The sequence below is a fragment of the Balaenoptera ricei genome, chromosome 11 (assembly GCF_028023285.1).
Source record: "Balaenoptera ricei isolate mBalRic1 chromosome 11, mBalRic1.hap2, whole genome shotgun sequence".
Lineage (NCBI taxonomy): Eukaryota > Metazoa > Chordata > Mammalia > Artiodactyla > Balaenopteridae > Balaenoptera > Balaenoptera ricei.
Window position 1 is genome coordinate 40324093 of NC_082649.1, and position 16614 is coordinate 40340706.

General features: G+C 51.5%; 1 protein-coding gene across 2 annotated transcripts in view; it reads right to left on the reverse strand.

Annotated features, from left to right (window-relative positions):
• Positions 1 to 16614, reverse strand: part of PACSIN1 (protein kinase C and casein kinase substrate in neurons 1) — a 61573-nt gene that overhangs the window by 20479 nt on the left and 24480 nt on the right. Inside the window, exon 1 of one of the 2 annotated variants that reach the window (XM_059938897.1) lies at positions 3076 to 3195. The exons of the other annotated variant lie outside the window; for it this stretch is intronic. The gene's annotated coding sequence lies outside the window, so the exon portion shown is untranslated. Of the gene's footprint in view, positions 1 to 3075; positions 3196 to 16614 lie in introns of those variants that run through there. 2 annotated transcript variants of the gene reach the window in all.

Here is a 16614-nt window from a genome sequence, read left to right on the forward strand (position 1 = left end):
AGACAAGAAAACAGATGAAAAAGTAAATGATCAAGTGTGGTAGGTGACAAAAGCTCTGGAGAAGAATAAGGCAGTGAAGGGGTCAGGGAGGGATGGTGGGGGCTTAGGAGCGATGCTGTTTTACACAGGCTGGTCAGAGAAGGCCATTCTCAGCAAGTGGCATTTGAGCAAAGACCTGAAGGAGGTGAGGGAGGGCACCATGCAGATACCTGGGGGAAGAGCATCCAGGCCGAGGGAACAGCCAGTGCAAAGGCCCTGAGGCACAAGCATGGCTGCCATGGTTGAGGAACAAGGGGGCCATGTGGCTGGAACAGAGGGAGTGAGGAGGAAAGGGGAAGGCTGAGGTCAGAGAGATTGGTGGGGAAGGCGGGGAGAGAATGCAGACACGTGGTGCCTCGTAGGTCAGAGTGAGGCCCGTGACTTTTCCCCCATCAAGTGAGATGGGAGCCACTGCAGGGTGTGAGAAGAGGTGGGATGTGATCTGGCTTAGGGTTTTTTTTGTTGTTGTTGTTTTTAATATTTATTCATTTATTTATTTGGCTGCACCGGGTCTTAGTTGCCGCGTGCAGGATCTTTCAGTTGCTGCATGTGGGATCTTTTTCAGTTGCGGTATGCGGGATGCTTTAGTTGCGGCACATGGAATGTTTTAGTTGCGGCACGTGGTATCTAGTTCTCTGACCAGGGATCAAACCCAGGCCCTCTGCATTGGCAGTGTGGCGTCTTAGCCACTGGACCACCAGGAAAGTCCCTGGCTTAGGTTTTAAAGGCTCCCTGGCTGCTGGGGGCGTAGGAATAGGGGACTACGGGGGGGCAAGAAGTACAGGGCACCTGCTGGCAGGTGGCTGCAGCCCTCCCATCAGGGAAGATGGGGGCTCAGACCAAGGTAGTAATGCCAGAAGCAGTGAGAGGCGGGTGGGGTGGGAAATACTCAGACTTGGGGCCAACAGAATTTGCTGATGGTTTGGATGTGAGTGCGAGAGGGAGGGAGGAGTCAAGGGTGGCATCAGGGTTTGGGACTGAGCAGCTGGCAGGTGGGGTGCTGTTTCCTGAGATGGAGAGCACCGCGGGAGGAACAATTTAAGGGAGATGGGAGCTCAGTTTTGGTGCCCTGAGAGCCAAGTGGAGATGTTCCTTCTTCTCCCCAGAGCTCCTGCACTGGGGGCATGTGGGGAGGGGCCAGCCTGGACCAAACTGTTCTTCTAGTCCTGGGGCCCCGGCCTCTGAGTGCTCCTGGGGCTTCCCTTCAGCTCCTTCTGATGCTGGGAAGGCTGCTGGAGGTGGGGGGCATGTGCCCTGGGCTGTGAGCCCACTGGGGGTGATGGGGTGGGGCTGGGAAATGGGCCCCAGGAGGCCATTCTGCTGGCTAACTGCCCCAGAGCCTTGGGGCAAAAAGGGTAGGAGAGAGACAGAGCAAGCAAAGACAGACCCCAGGGGGACATGGGACAGAAAAAAATTGAAGAGAAGGGGAATGTGGCCTAGAGAAGGCCAAACAGGAATGGAGGGGGGTGGGGGTGGTCAGGGCCAGGCCTGAAGGGCCTGGGGAAGGGACAGATCCTTCCAGCTCTTGACCTCCAGGCCTCACCGGCCCTTGTTGTGGCTGGGATGGAGGCTGGCCCAGCTGTAGGAGGTGAAGCAGGATAGACGCCAGTGCCGGCCCCAGGCCCTGATCTGTGCCGGGGCTCAGAGAAGCAGGGGGCAGATGGTGACGGTGCACACAGGTTACTGGGTTGCCAGCTTCTGGGCAGATCTGCAACCCCACCCAAGCTCCTGCCACCTGAGACCCGCCCTCTCACCTCCTGGGCCCTTAACACTGAAGGGGGAGGCCCTTGTGCCTATACTCAGCAGGTGCAACTAAGGTTTGCAGAAATGAATGGAGCCACGTCAGCCTCTCAGCACATATCCCCCAGCCCCGTCACACTGGCCCCTGTCCCGGGTGCTCTCACTCCCCAAGTGCCCAGGGAAGGGGAAGCTCCACAGAGTAGTGCCAGGACCCAGCCAAGCTCTCAGGGAGTGCCGGGGACGGCAGGCAGGAGAAGGGGGCAGACCCTCCAAGGCCCAGGCACCCTAGGCACGCCTGAGGTTGCACACACCACCCCCTGCCCCCTCAGGCTGGGATCTCCTCCCCACGCTGGCCGAGGCCCTTTAGCTGTGGCCCAGGGCCCACCAGGACCAGGTGCACCCCACCCACTGCGCTGCTGCAGGCCCTCCTGCCCCCTCCATGCCCAGAGCCAGGCAGTGCGGCCCAGCGCCTCCCCAGGCCCGGCCCCACCCCCTCCTGGGCAGCAGGCAGCGGCTCCTCTGCAGTGCCCTGGGCTCCCCCAGCAGCAGTGGAGTCATCCCCAGAAGCAATGCAGCAGAGGCACAGAGAGAGGGGGAGGGAGGGCCACAGGCACCCCCCACACACAATCAGGGCCCACTCTCCTATACCCCAGCATGGAGCCCTTGGGCTTGCTGCAGTGGTGGGACAGGGGTCCTCTGGGAGATCTGGGGGAACTGGGTCTGCAGGGAGAACAAGGAGAGGTAAGGGCCTCAGCTTGGGGGAGAAGAGAGATGCCTCCCCCCTGACCCGGGGCTCTAAGCCCAGGACCTGAGAGCAACGGGGCCAGCAAGGAGGCTGCTGATGGTGGGCGGGGGGGGGGGGGGGGGGCGGTTCTGCTGGTTCCAAATGGCCAGGGCCCAGCAGTGCCCTGAGCGGGGGCGGGGGGCATCCTCACCCACCCACCCCCACCAGCCTCAGACTGGGGAGCAGGCACTTTGGGTTCCTGGGAGCTCCAGCCCCCTTGGCCTGCTCTGCCTGGGAAGAGGCATTTCTCCAGTCGGGACCTGTGGCAGGGGTGGAGAGAGGGACAGAAGTGCAGAGGAGGAGAGCTAGCAGGGGCACAGTCCTCCTGATGGGGAGGCCCCAGGTTCTGAAGAGGGCCTCTCAGGATGCAGGCTGCTCCCCACCAGGTCTACTGGCCCTGGCCCCTTCGGCCCCTGTGCTTGCCACCAGGTACTGCCGGTAGGAAGGCAGGACAGCCCCGGGGCCCCACTCTCCGTGCAGCCTCTTCTGGCTGTCCCCACCGGAATGCCTACCTGGGCCCGTCTGGGCACCCAGCCAGGGGCACGTAGGAGTGCACTGTCCCCACTGGGCCAGGCCAGGGCCGGAGGGGCCGGCTGTCCTCCTCCTTCTCCGTGGTGGCGGGCGGGGAGGGGGCCTGGCGCCCGGGCCAGGAGCTCTGTCCTCTTGGGTTCCCTCCACCGCTCGCTGCTCGGGAAGGCAGCAGCGCCCGAACTGCAGAAGCCAGCTCCCCGCCCCCACGGCCGCCTCCTCCCCCTCCCGCCTCCCGCCCCGCCTCCTTCTCCCGCCCCCCGCCTCCTTCTCCCACCACCCACCTCCTTCTCGTTTCTATGGCAACCGGGCAATGCTCGCTCAGCCAGCCTCTTTCCCGCGTACACCGGGGGACGCCCGCCTACGTTGCGGCTCCTGCATCCCCGGGCGGTTGGGCACGCGCACACTTCACCTTCCCAGGCTCTTGCAGCCACGCCCCACGGGGTGGGGGGGTCCCTGCTCCAGCCCCGTCTTCTGTTTCTGCCTGAGACCCTGCTCCCCCAGCATCCCTTCAAGGCACTGTAAGCTGCACCTTTCCACATGCTTCCCTCAGGTCCTTAAAATCTTACCGCGTGCCTCTCTGTAAAACATTTCTACTTGCTTAATCATTTATTCTCATTCAGTCATTCCTCAATTCCAAACTTTTATTCTGAGATTTTTCTGTGTCAGGCCGAGTGTGAGATGCTCGTCTACAATCTCATGCCATGAGATTCCATACCCATTTTACAGATTGGAAACTGAGGCCCGCAGTAGTGAAACAACTCCTCTGGGCATCCAAGGCTCCTGGGCTTGTTATTGGCAGCGAGGCTTTGTAATCCGAATTCTGGTGCTGCTCCCACAGGCCACAGCTGTCACACACCCCTTAGAGCAAACATCTAGGCTTGTACCACACACGTATGGCTCATTAGCACCAACATGTGTCCATGCACATGTGCACCCCAACGACATATTTATATATATACAAACACCCATTACATGCATTTGCACACGTGCATTTCCACAAATCTGTGGATCTACCTATACATGCACAGGTAACACACACACATACTTACACATAACTCTAACACTAATATCAGTGTACACACATCTACACGGATCCAGAACATGTATCACACAAACCCTTCCTACATAAAATCACTGCTATACACGCAAGCCCCCAACCCTAGCCTTATGGGACGGATCGGTGACACAAGTAAGTGTCCCAACCAGGAGAGGATCTGTCTGCTCTTCTAGATACTAATCTGCCCACCGTGTCTTAGCTTGGCTGCCGGAGGGACTGGAGGGGACTGGGGTTGGGAGGAGATGGGGTCCACCCTCCCCCACTCCCTCTCCCTCATTCTGAAAGTCCTCTGCCTGGTCCAGACTAGATCCTACCTAGAGCCCCCTCAGCCTAGGAGGCTCACAGATATTCCCCCCACCCTCCTAGCTGCTGTCCAGTCCTGGTACTTGGAATTATGACAGGATTGAGTAAAATGGGACCCTCCTCCCCAGAGGGAGTTCCAGACTCAGACAGCCCTGCCACCCCCTCCTCCCCAAGAGGGATAGCATCCAGTGGGAGCCGGAGCGGGGGCTGTAGATCAAGTGGAGAAAGGGGCCCAGAACACACAGTGTTCCCCACAGGATGTGCTGACCCCAGCCCAGCACCGCCTCAGAAAGACCTCAGGCAGGATCACTGCAGCCCCTGTGCCCTAGGGTGATTCTCAGGGACCCCACACAGCCTGGAGAGGGCACACACAATCAGAAAGAACCAGAAGCCCACCAAAAATTAAGCCAAAAAGTGCCTGTTAATAATAATGATAGCCTCTTCCATAGTTCATCCCATCTAAGACCCCTCTCAATCATAAGACTGCTGCCAATTAAACCAAGACATGCTATAAATTGTATGAAGCATCCTAATATCAGTGATGTCAAATGTGAGGGGGAAAGCATCTTAGAATAGATGAAATAGAGCATTTCATTCATTCAACGGATATTTACTAGGCACCCACCACGAACTGTTCTAGGTGCTGGGACACAGGCCGTGGGCAAAACAAAGTCCCTGCCCTTAGGAGTGACGAGCTAGTGGATTTACTGATTCCAGTTCTCCTGTAGCGTCTCTGGCTGTCACGGCAGCCCTGCAGGTGAGGTCACAGGACCGATTAGGAAACAGAGGCTCTGAGAGATTGAGCGATTTGCCCAAGGGGACAAAGCCAGAAAATGCCTGGGCTGGGATTTGAACCCTGTGCCTGCCAAGCTTTTCCCGAGGCTCTATGTTGGTTCCATTAGGAAGGATCTGATTAGGAAACACAGTAACAGCCACCCATCTTCTAGGAGTTTCACAGCCAGGGTGCTTCTCATCCTTAGGTCAAAGGCAGGACAGGGTCATAAGTACTTGAAGTGCCAGTCACATAGTGGGCATGAGTGAGGACCCCTCCCCCAAACGACCTCAGAGGTGACTTCCAGCCTGGCTTACTTGGGCCAGAAGCCTGACGCTGGGTGTCCCCAAGCCTGGAGGTCCTCAGTAGTTGGTGAGGTCGACACCCAGGCCAAGAGGGTGGGGATGCCTGGTGCCCGAGAGCAGAGATTCCCAGGAGAGCTAGGGGGTGGGGAGGGATAGAGTTCCCAGGCCCTGTAAGCAGAGCCCCCTGCCCACCTGCCAGCCCCCAGCCTCGGATCATCTTTCTCCTAAAGAGCCGGCTCCATCCAGGGATACCAAAGACAGCTGCCCCCGACCCACCTCCATCAGCCTGATCCAGCCCCATCTGCTGCCTGGCAGACCCCTGAGTTCTGCCCTCCCACACTCAGGCAGGCTCTGTGCGAGAAGCTGACCCCTTCTGTCACCCCCCACCTTCCCCAGGCCAGAGAGCATCCACCCCACCCCACCCTACTGTCAGCCTGATCAGCCCCATCTGCTGTTGGGAGGGCCCCCAAGACAGGTATCATAAGGGTAGAAGACAACAAGATTGGGATATCCTTAGTTTTTGTCAAAGTTGACATCGATAAGAGACCCCCCCCAAACCAGCAAAAATACGGGTAATAGGTTACGCCATGTCAGCCTGTGCCCTTTGAAACTACTCCGTCTTTATCTCCTACCTCCCTCGTCTCCTTCTTCCCAAGTGAACCCCATTCAGGGGAAAATTGTCCTCTGCCACAGTTTTGTTGCAACTTTCCTCTGCATGTTAATTGGGCTAGAAAAATATCAAGGAGTCGCCATCTGCAGCCTCCACTCCCCTACTTGTAGGCCCTGGACAGGCCCAGGGACACCCCCCATGCCACACACACACACACACACACACGCACGCACACACACACACACACACACACACATGCCCGACCTCAGCCCCTATTCCTGGACCTTAACTGTGTTCCAGTCCCACAGGTGGGATCAGTCTACAAATGAGGAGGGGGCCTCACCCAGGCCACAGGGCAGCTGCTCTCGTGCCCCCCAGGAGCAGCCAACCTGTTCTGTCACCGCCTCCTTGTTCAACCCAAAGAGTATAATTGCCCCCCTCCCCAGCCCAGCAGTTATCCTCCGTGTTCCCCAGTGCTGGGCAAATGCAATCAGGGCTCATTAACTGCTGCTTTGTATCTCATTTGCATAATGCCCCCATGACTGTCAAAATGCCAGAATCCTCCCAAAACCTCTGCCCATGACAGGAGAATGGAGCAGATTGCTGGCCAGCAATGGAGAAATAAACTGGACAAGGCTCTGCTGAGGGTCTGTGTACGGGACTAAACACGTGGGGATGGAAAGAATCAGAGGGAGAAAACCAACAACTACTTTGAGTTTCAGACCCTGAAAGGTCCCCAGAGGAGGGGCAGTCAAAACTTACTGAGTGTGTGCTAAGGCCAGGCACTGTGCACAGTGCTTTACACGCTTCACCCACTTGTTTTCCACAATGAGCCATTTTACAGGTGTGGAAACTGAGGCTCAGAGCAGTTACGGCCTCACTATTCAAAGCCTGGGTCCCAGGTCCCACAGCTTGGGCATCACCTGGGAGCTGGTAGGAAAGGCAGAATCTCAGGTCCCACCCCAGACCTCCTGATCAGAACCTGCATTGTCACAAGATTCCAGGAGATTAGAGTCTAAGGGACTTGGCCCGTGATATAGCTTGAAGATGATGCTGGTGTCAGAACTGAGGCATCTGACCAAATCCCATGTCAGTGTCTTTAACATTTAACAAATGTTTCCTGAGCACCTACTACATGCAGCACTGCTCTAGGCAGCGGGACACAGCACATAACCACGAGATAACCCCATGGATGTTTCACGCCAAAGTGGGAGACACTCCACAAATAAAGAATAAAAGTTCAAGTGATGATGGGAACCATCAAGAAAAATAATGTGGGTAAAGGGATAGAGAGGGTAAGTGGGGGCCATTTTAGAATCCCTCTTTGAAGAGATAACATTTGAACAAAGACTTATATAAAGGGGAAAAGGAAGTATGTGATAATTTGGGGGGAGACTGTTTCTGGCAGAGGGGACAGCAAGGGCACATGTCCTGAAGTGGGAGTGAGCTCGGCACACTGAAGTTACCCAAAACTGAATGGGTGGGTGGACAGGTGTGTGGGTAGGTGAAGGGACAGCAGAGAGGGGAGTAAACAAGGTAGGAACAAAGAACAGGCAGGGGCTAGATCCTGTAGGGCCTTGTGGACCATGGTGAGGATCTGGATTTTATTCTAAGCAAGAAAGGAAGGCACTGGTATTTTTGAGCAAGGGTGGAGAAGAGATCCAGTTAATGTTTTTGAAAGATCACTGTGGCTTTGATACGGAAAAGTTACTAGAAGGAGGCAACAGGCTAAAACGAAGAGACCAGTTAAGAGGCTTTTGCAGTATTTATTCCCAACAGAAATGAGTGTTTGTGGTCACTGAAACCTATGACCAAGAACACTTGTAGCAGCTTTACTCATAGTAGCTCCAAACTGGAAACAACCCAAATGCCCATCCACAGAAGGACTGATCAACAAATCGTGTGGTTATTGCATGCAGTTGAGGTAGTTTGCTTTTTCACTGCTGTCTAGGACTCCACTGTGCAAATGCTACCGTGTGGTTTGCTTACATAGTTGAATACTATACAGCAATGAAAAGCATCCAACTACACACAGCCACATGGAAAAAATCTCAAGACATCATGATGAGCAAGAGAAGCACAAACTGAGAAGAACATACATAGTGGATTCTATTTTTTTGTTGTCGTTGTTGACAGAGATTTTTTTCTTTTCTGTTGACTTCAGGGTCAAGTTTGGCCTTTCTTGTGGATTCTATTTATATGAAGCTCAAGAACAGGCAAATCTGGATTTCTGGTTCCTGGGCAAAAGATGGAGTAAATGTACTTGTCCCTTTTCCTTCTGCAAAGTCCAGCTAAAAATCCTGGGCATTACATATAAAACAAACATAAGAAGACTCTAAAGGGGGAGAGAAGAAGGCAGACTGACTAGGGACCTCAGGACCCAAGGAACGAGAGTGCAGTGAGTTCTCTGGGTTTTCTTTTTGCCTGCTATATCCCAGATGTGTTGCGGGAGAAGTCAGCAACCCAGAAAGACCAATAAACGTGGACAAAAACAGCCCCAAGACAAGCCTCCTCTCTTTAGCCAAAGGACTAGGAAAGGTGCAGTTTAGCAAGACAAAAACTTTTAAAACAATAAATGCCCTACTCTAGCCAAACACCATGGAAAAAACTGCAGCCAGTCCCACCCCATCCCCATGAGCAGGGGTCAAGTGGGGAACCTTGCCTGGCAGTAACCAGTGCCCCATCCCCTACCACCAGGGCGTTGGGTGGTGGGTGCGCCGGGTGGTGCTTTCCCACATGGCCTCAGCTGGGGCTAAAATGTCTAAGACAGCTTCTTCATTCACACAACTGACCCTGTCCCTCCCCCTCCCCCCGTTCCCTCTCTGCCTTCCCTCTCACGTGCTCTCTCCAACGGGGTACCTGGCCCTACTTAACATGATAGCTCAGGGCTCCAAGAGCACACATTCCAAAAGGACAAGTCTAATGTGTGGGCACCTACCTATCAAGCAAGCCTCTGCTTCTATCACGCTGGCCAGTGTCTCACTGGCCAAAGCAAGTCAATGGCCAAGCCCAGAGTCCATGTGGCAGGTGGACAGGGGTGGGGAAGTGGGGGGAATTGCGGGGTGAGGCTTAACTAGGGTGTGAGTAGCAGGAGCTGGGGTTCACAGGTGGGGGTAGGGAGCACCAGTGTACCAGACCACCACAGTAGGTCTATAACAGGGCCCAAGAATTTGCATTTTTTATGACCTTCTTTCCACGTAGCTCCCGACTGTGATACAGGCAGCCCAGTGAGCACACCTGCAGCACTGCTCCTATCCTATAACACCTATTCCATGACACCGTCATCGAAGAGGCTTTTACACCTCCCCACCTGTCTGGGCACCGCTCAAAAGGAATGCCACAATCGCTGTCCTGGGGGGCAGACAGCCCAGGACAGACACACACACACTGGGACACAAGAAGCCTGTTCAGACACTGGCCTCTCCCACAAGCCTAGGGCTCTGGCTTTTAGTCCTGACTCAGCCCCATCCCAGCCCGAAGACCTGGCGTGGGTCTCCCCTGTCTGCCGGTGTCAGTTTCCTCCCTCAAAGTGAGGGGGTTGGACTAGATAAGCAATTTCCAACTTCTGCACCACTCAGGGACCCTTTGCGTATTTTTTGACCCAAGGAACCTCACGTTTTGAAAGATTTTTGTCTACCAAACTGCACATGCTAAGTAATTTTTTCAATTGGAAAACAAATTGACTTTTTTTTTTTTTTGCCGCAGCACGCAGCACGCAGGATCTTAGTTCCCCCAACCAGGGATTGAACCCACACCCCCTGCAGTGGAACACAGAGTCTTTTTTTTCTTTTAAATAAATTTATTTATTGTATTTATTTATTTTTGGCTGCGTTGGGTCTTCTTTGCTGCGTGCTGGCTTTCTCTAGTTGCGGGAAGTGGGGGCTACTCTTCGTTGCAGTGCCGGGGCTTCTCATTGCGGTGGCTTCTCTTGTGGCAGAGCACGGGCTCTAGGCATGCAGGCTTCAGTAGTAGTGGCACAAGGGCTCAGTCAGCAGTTGTGGCTCGCGGGCTCAGTAGTTGTGGCATGCAGGCTCAGTATTTGTGGCTCGCGGGCTCTAGAGCGCAGGCTCAGTAGTTGTGGCACATGGGCTTAGTTGCTCCGCGTCATGTGGGATCTTCCCGGACCAGGGATCGAACCCGTGTCCCCTGCATTGAAAGGCGGATTCTTAACCACTGGACCGTCAGGGAAGTCCCTTGACTTTTTACTCAATTAATTACCAGGTAGAGTTCTTGACCGGTATGGTATAATCAACATTTCTACTCTGAACTGAGAAAATTCTCACCAAAAGCAAAGAGCTCTGAGATATTGGGTGCACTGAGCTGCCTCAGCTGGGAAATGCTCAGTGTGAGGACAGCTTTTCACAACATTCAAAACAACCAAGCCTCAGGAATTCCCTAGCAGTCCAGTGGTTAGGACTCCGCGCTTTCACTGCCAAGGGCTCAGGTTCAATCCCTGGTCGGGGAAGTAAGATCCCACAGGCCTCAGGGCGCGGCCAAAAAAAAAAAAATACAAAATAACCGAGCCTCTCTCTAGAATCTGGGGCCGGTGGGCAGGGGGATGCCAGCTGAGATCGGCCGGACAGGGAATCCTCTAAGTACGAACCCATCCAGCTCTAAGTAGCCTGTATGCTGAGTGCTTCTCGGGGCCCACCACGAGCCGGCAAGCTGCAGAGAACCATGGGGGCAACTCAGGGCATCTAAGGTGACATGGTCCATTACAGTTGCCACTGGTGCCATTGACTATTCAAATTTCAGTTAAATAGATTTAAATAAATTTGAAAATTCAATTCCTAAAAAAAAAAATCAATTCCTCAGCTGCACTAGCCACATTTCATGTGTTCAACAGCCACATGTGGCTAGTGGCTACCATCTTAGTGCAGAAATAGTACATTTCTGGGCTTCCCTGGTGGCGCAGTGGTTAAGAATCTGCCTGCCAATACAGGGGACACGGGTTTGAGCCCTGGTCCGGGAAGATCCCACATGTCGCGGACCAACTAAGCCTGTGCTCCACAACGACTGAGCCTGCACTCTGGAGCCCGCAAGCCACAACTACTGAGCCCGCATGCCACAACTACTGAGGCCCATGTGCCCTGGAGCCCGTGCTCCGCAACAAAGAGTAGCCCCTGCTCACTGCAACTAGAGAAAGCCCGAGCGCAGCAACAAAGACCCAACGCAGCCAAAAAAAAAAAAGCCCATGCGCCACAACTACTGAGCCTGTGCTCTAGAGCCTGCGAGCCACAACTACTGAAGCGTGCGCACCTAGAACCCGTGCCCCGCAACAAGAGAAGCCACCGCAATGAGAAGCCCACGTATTGCAACGAAGAGTAGACCCCACTCACCGCAACTAGAGAAAGCCTACGCGCAGCAACGAAGACCCAATGCAGCCAAAAATAAAATTAATTAATTATTTTAAAAAAAGAAATAGAACATTTCCATCATTGCAGAAAATTCAAAGAGACAGTGCTAGAAGGTAGTCCATACAAATGCAGGCATGTCCAGTGTCACACACTTGATGGGGCCCAAAAGATGAGTTCCCTACACATTACATTCTAGTTGTTCCCCTGCTCATATGACACGATGGGGCTGCATTTCTTGGACCAAAAAAGAAAAAAAAGAAAATGGTTCCAAAACACTGCAAAAGTCACATTTAGGGATATAGCCAACCTTTAAAATCATGTGTTATGTTTAAAGAGAGATGATTAATCTGACAAAACAGCATGACCAATAATATTTGGAGCAAGCCACCAAGTATGACCCCTGTCAACATCCCCCTCCCCCGGCCAGGATTCCACCCCCCCTACCCACCCCCCACCCCCAGCAAAAAAAGGAGAGAGCCAGCGGCTGTGTGTTTGCTCCTCCTGACAAACAGAAACCTCTTTGACCCTGCCAACCCCATTCTTTGCATTCTATAGTATCTCTCTATTTTTAAAGAAAGGGCTTTGCCACAAGGGGGCAGGGTGGGAAAGATGGTGGGGATGTCTGATTTATTGTGAAAGTAATTTCCAAGAGCAGACACTGTTGGTTCTGTAACCAACAGTCATTCCTCTTTGGCTCTTGCCGACCGGAGTCCTGACTACATAACAAGTGACTCAGAAGAAATGCTGACTGGCCTAAGACAGGGTCTCTCAGCTTCAGCACTACTGACATTTGGTGCTGGATAATTCTTTGTTGGGGGATTGTCCTATGCGTTGTAGGATGTTGGGCAGCATCCCTGGCCTCTACCCACTAGATGCCAGTAGCACCTACCCCCCAGTTATAACAAACAAAAACTTCTGCAGACGCTGAATGTCCCCTGGAGGGGGGGCAAAATCAACCCAGATTGAGAACCACTGGTCCAAGATATAAACTCTAAGCCAGTGGTTCTCAAACTTGAACATTCATCAGAATCACCTGAAAGACTTGTTAAAACAGATTGCTGGGCCTCACCCCCAAAGTTTCTGATTCAATAGGTCTGTGGTGGGGCTCAAGAATTTGCCTTTCTATTGAGTGCTCAGGTGATGCTGATGATCCTGGTCCGGGGACCCCACTTTAAGAAACACTGCTCTCTAAGTGATTTGTAGCACACCTGTTCCCCTGGCCAGTTAGACCAGAGAGAAAGACCTTCCAGGAAAGGATTCCTTGTTGATGATAAGAGACATTTGGGAAGAAATAGTCTCATCTTCTTAGACATTGTGGAGTCTGCATGTGATGTCTGGAGCTGTGGCAGCCTAAGAGGAGCTAAGAGGAGGGCCAGAAAGAAGCTGGTTTCTGGAGGCGATTGAATCACAGAACTAACCAATGCTGGAGCTGTCCTCAGGAGATCCTAGTAACCAAGATAATGAGTCTCCCTTTTTGTTTAAGTAAGTAGTTCCCAAACTTTGCTGCCCATTAGAATAACTGCAAAGCTTTAAAAACTCACCCCATACGAATTAAGTCAGAATCTCTGAGTGAAGGACCCAACAGTCAGCATTTTTTAAGCCTCCCCCAGGTATTTCAATGTGCAGCCAAGTTTAAGAACCCTTGCTACTGAAAGTGTGGTTGGTAGACCATCAGCGTTAGTATTACCCAAAAGCTTATTAGAAATGGAGACTCTCAGGCCCCACCCCACACTCTGAGACCTACTGACTCAGAGTTTGCATTTTAACAGGTAATACGTGATCTATTTACACAATAAAATTTGAGTCACAATGATTTAAACCATTTTGAGTTGTTTTTTCTGTTATTGGCATCCCAACTGTTACCATCTGCAAGGCTCACACGTCTGAACACAGGGTTCACATATTTTAAAATATCATGTTGAAATAATTCTTTCAAGAGACCCCAGTAGTTTCCCCAACACTGGAGAGCATTGTGATGGTGGGCACACATCACAATGGTGGGTCATAAAGTTGACCATGCCCATCCCAACAACTTAGGATTCTACTTCTCGGCATACATTCTTGAGAAAATCTTATGTCCTCAAGAAAACAAACACAAAAATGTCCTTTGCAATTTTGTTAAATCAGAAAAGGGAGAAAACCTAAATGTCCATAGTTGGCAAAATTGATAAAAAAATTATGGTATATTCATTACCATAATATTATCTAACATTTACTGAGCAGGCACTGTCCTAAACGCTTTACATGGATGGCCTTGTTTAACTTCATAGCTTCCCTATAAGGCCGGCATTATTATTATTCCCATTTTATAGATGAGGAAACTAAGGTACAGAGCAGTAACTTGCCTAAGTTACTGCACAGAACTCACTGAGTTAGGCAGGATTTGAGACCAAGCAGTCTGGCTCTAGAACTGACCGAATCATTACAGTAGCCTGCCTCATGGGGAAAAAAATCTTCCCTGACCCTCTGACCTTTTTACACAGATATGCCCATCCTTTCCACATACACACTCATGTCTATCCCAGCACCTGTAGTACTTAACTGCAACTATTATTTTCATACTGGTCTGCTGGCCCTTCTTCGAGTGCTCTCAATCCAGAGGCACATGAGAATCACCTGGAACACTTTTTTTTTTTTAAAAACTGTGGTGAGGGAATTCCCTGGCGGTCCAACGGTTAGGACTCCGCACTCTCACTGGCAGGGGCTAGGGTTCCTCCCTGGTCGGGGAACTAAGATCCCGCAAGCCACGTGGCGCAGCCAAAAAAAAACCTGTGGTGAAAAATATATAAAATTTACCACTTTAACCATTTTTAATTGTACAATTAGGTATATTCACATTGTTATGCAACCATTACCACAATCCATCTCTAGAGCTTTGCATCACCCCAAACTGAAAGTCTGTACCTATTAGTAACTCCCCATTCCCTGCCTTCCCTCCAGCCCCTGGCAACCACCATTCTACCTTCTGTGTCTATGAATTTGCCTAGTCTAGGCACCTCATATTAAGTGGAATCACACAATACTCGTCCTTTTGTGTCTGGCTTCTTTCACTTAGCATAATGTTTTCAACGTTCATCCATGTTGCAGCATGTATCAGAATTTCATTCCTGTTTAAGGGTGAGTAATTTTTCATTGTATGGATTTACCACATTTTGTTTACCCTTCATCCACCAATGGACATTTGGGCTGTTTTCACCTTCTGGCTACTGTTAATAACGCTGCTATGAACAATGGTGTTTCAGTATCTGTTTAAGTCCCTGCTTTCAGTTCTTTTGGGTAGAGTCCTAGAAGTGGGATTTTGGATCATATTCTATGTTTAACTTTTTGATGAACCATCAAACTGTTTTCCACAGCAGCTGTACCCGTTTACATTCCCATCAGCAATGCAGAAGGGTTCCAATTTCTCCACATCCTCACCAACACTTGTTATTTTCTGCTTTTTTTGATAATGGCCATCCTAATGGGTGTGAAGTGGTATCTCATTGTAGTTTTGATTTGCATTTCCCTAATGATTAATGATATTGAACATCTTTTCATGTGCTTATTAGCCATCTGTATATCTTCTTTGCAGAAATGTCTATTCAAGTCCTTTGCTTATTTTTTAAACCGGTTGTTTGGTTCTTTGTTGTTGAGTTGTAGGAGTTCTTTATACATTCAGAATATTAATCCTTAACCAGATATATCATTTGCAAATATTTTCTCTCATTCTGTATGTTGTCTTTTCACTCTCTTGATAGAGTTTTAAATTTTGATGAAGTCCAATTTATTTATTTATTTTTTCTTTTGTTGCCTGTGCTTTTCGTGTCATATCCAAGAAATCATTGCCAGATCCAGTATTATGAAGATTCCCCCGTACATTTTCTTCTAAGAGTTTTATCACCTTAGTTCTTACATTTAGGTCTTTGATCCATTTTTGTATGTGGTGTCAGGTAAGGGTCCAACTTTATTCTTTTGCATGTGGATGTCCAATTTTCTTACCCACGACTCTTTATTTTTTTTTAATATCCTCAAGGTTTTTCTTTTGTTTTTTTAAATTATTTTTGGCTACGTTGGGTCTTCATTGCTGCGCGTGGGCTTTTCTCTAGTTGCAGCGAGCGGGGGCTACTCTTCCTTGTGGTGCACAGGCTTCTCATCGCGGTGGCTTCTCTTGCTGCGGAGCACGGGCTCTAGGCGCGCGGGCTTCAGTAGTTGTGGCTTGCAGGCTCAGTAGTTGTGGCTTGCAGGCTCTAGAGCGCAGGCTCAGTACTTGTGGCGCACGGGTTTTGTTGCTCCGCGGCATGTGGGATCTTCCCGGACCAGGGCTCGAACCCATTTCCCCTGCATTGGCACGCGGATTCTTAACCACTATGCCACCATGGAAGTCCCTTACCCATGACTCTTTTAAAACTCCTCAAGTCCATGCTGCACCCCAGACTCTCTGTGGTAGGGCCCAGGCATCATTAATTCCAAGGTCCTCAGGTGGTTCCCAAGGGCATCCCAGGCTGAGAGCCACTGTCCTACTGCACTGAAGCCTTCTTAGTTCCAGGCCATCTCGTGTTGGTCTCTGTATTCCCACTTTCTAGCACAAGGCAAGGTCCATGAGCCATTCAGTGGGGTTTATGCTGGGCCTGGGGTGACCATGGGAGACTCTAGCCCTGGAACTTCTCAAACACATGGGTTCCCCGGCACCTTCCACACCCAGGGCTGTGACAGGTGCATCCGAGGAGATGAAGCAGGATCAGCCAGAGGCTCAGCCCCAGGGGAGCATGGGTGGCCTCGGGAGAAGTCACAGAGTCCAGTGGAAACAGACTGCTGGACGCTGCGGGACAGGCTGGAATCAGAGAGGTCTGGCTGATGGGGAGGGCTGCCAGGGGCAGGGCTGGGGTGCAGGCTTGGAGGGGCAGGGAGGAAGGGGAGCTCAGGTGAGGAAGAGCTTGAGTGGAGGTGTAGAGGTGAGCGCATATGGAGCAAATGGGGGAGCCTCGCTGGAGAAGCCTCCCAAAGAGCACAGAAGGAGTAATCTTAGCAGCAGCCAACATCTATTGGAAACCTGTCTGCTTTCCACCATTATGTTGCCTCATCTTAAAATGGGGGTAATGGCAGCACTGACCTCACAGGGCAGCTGGGGGGACAGGAA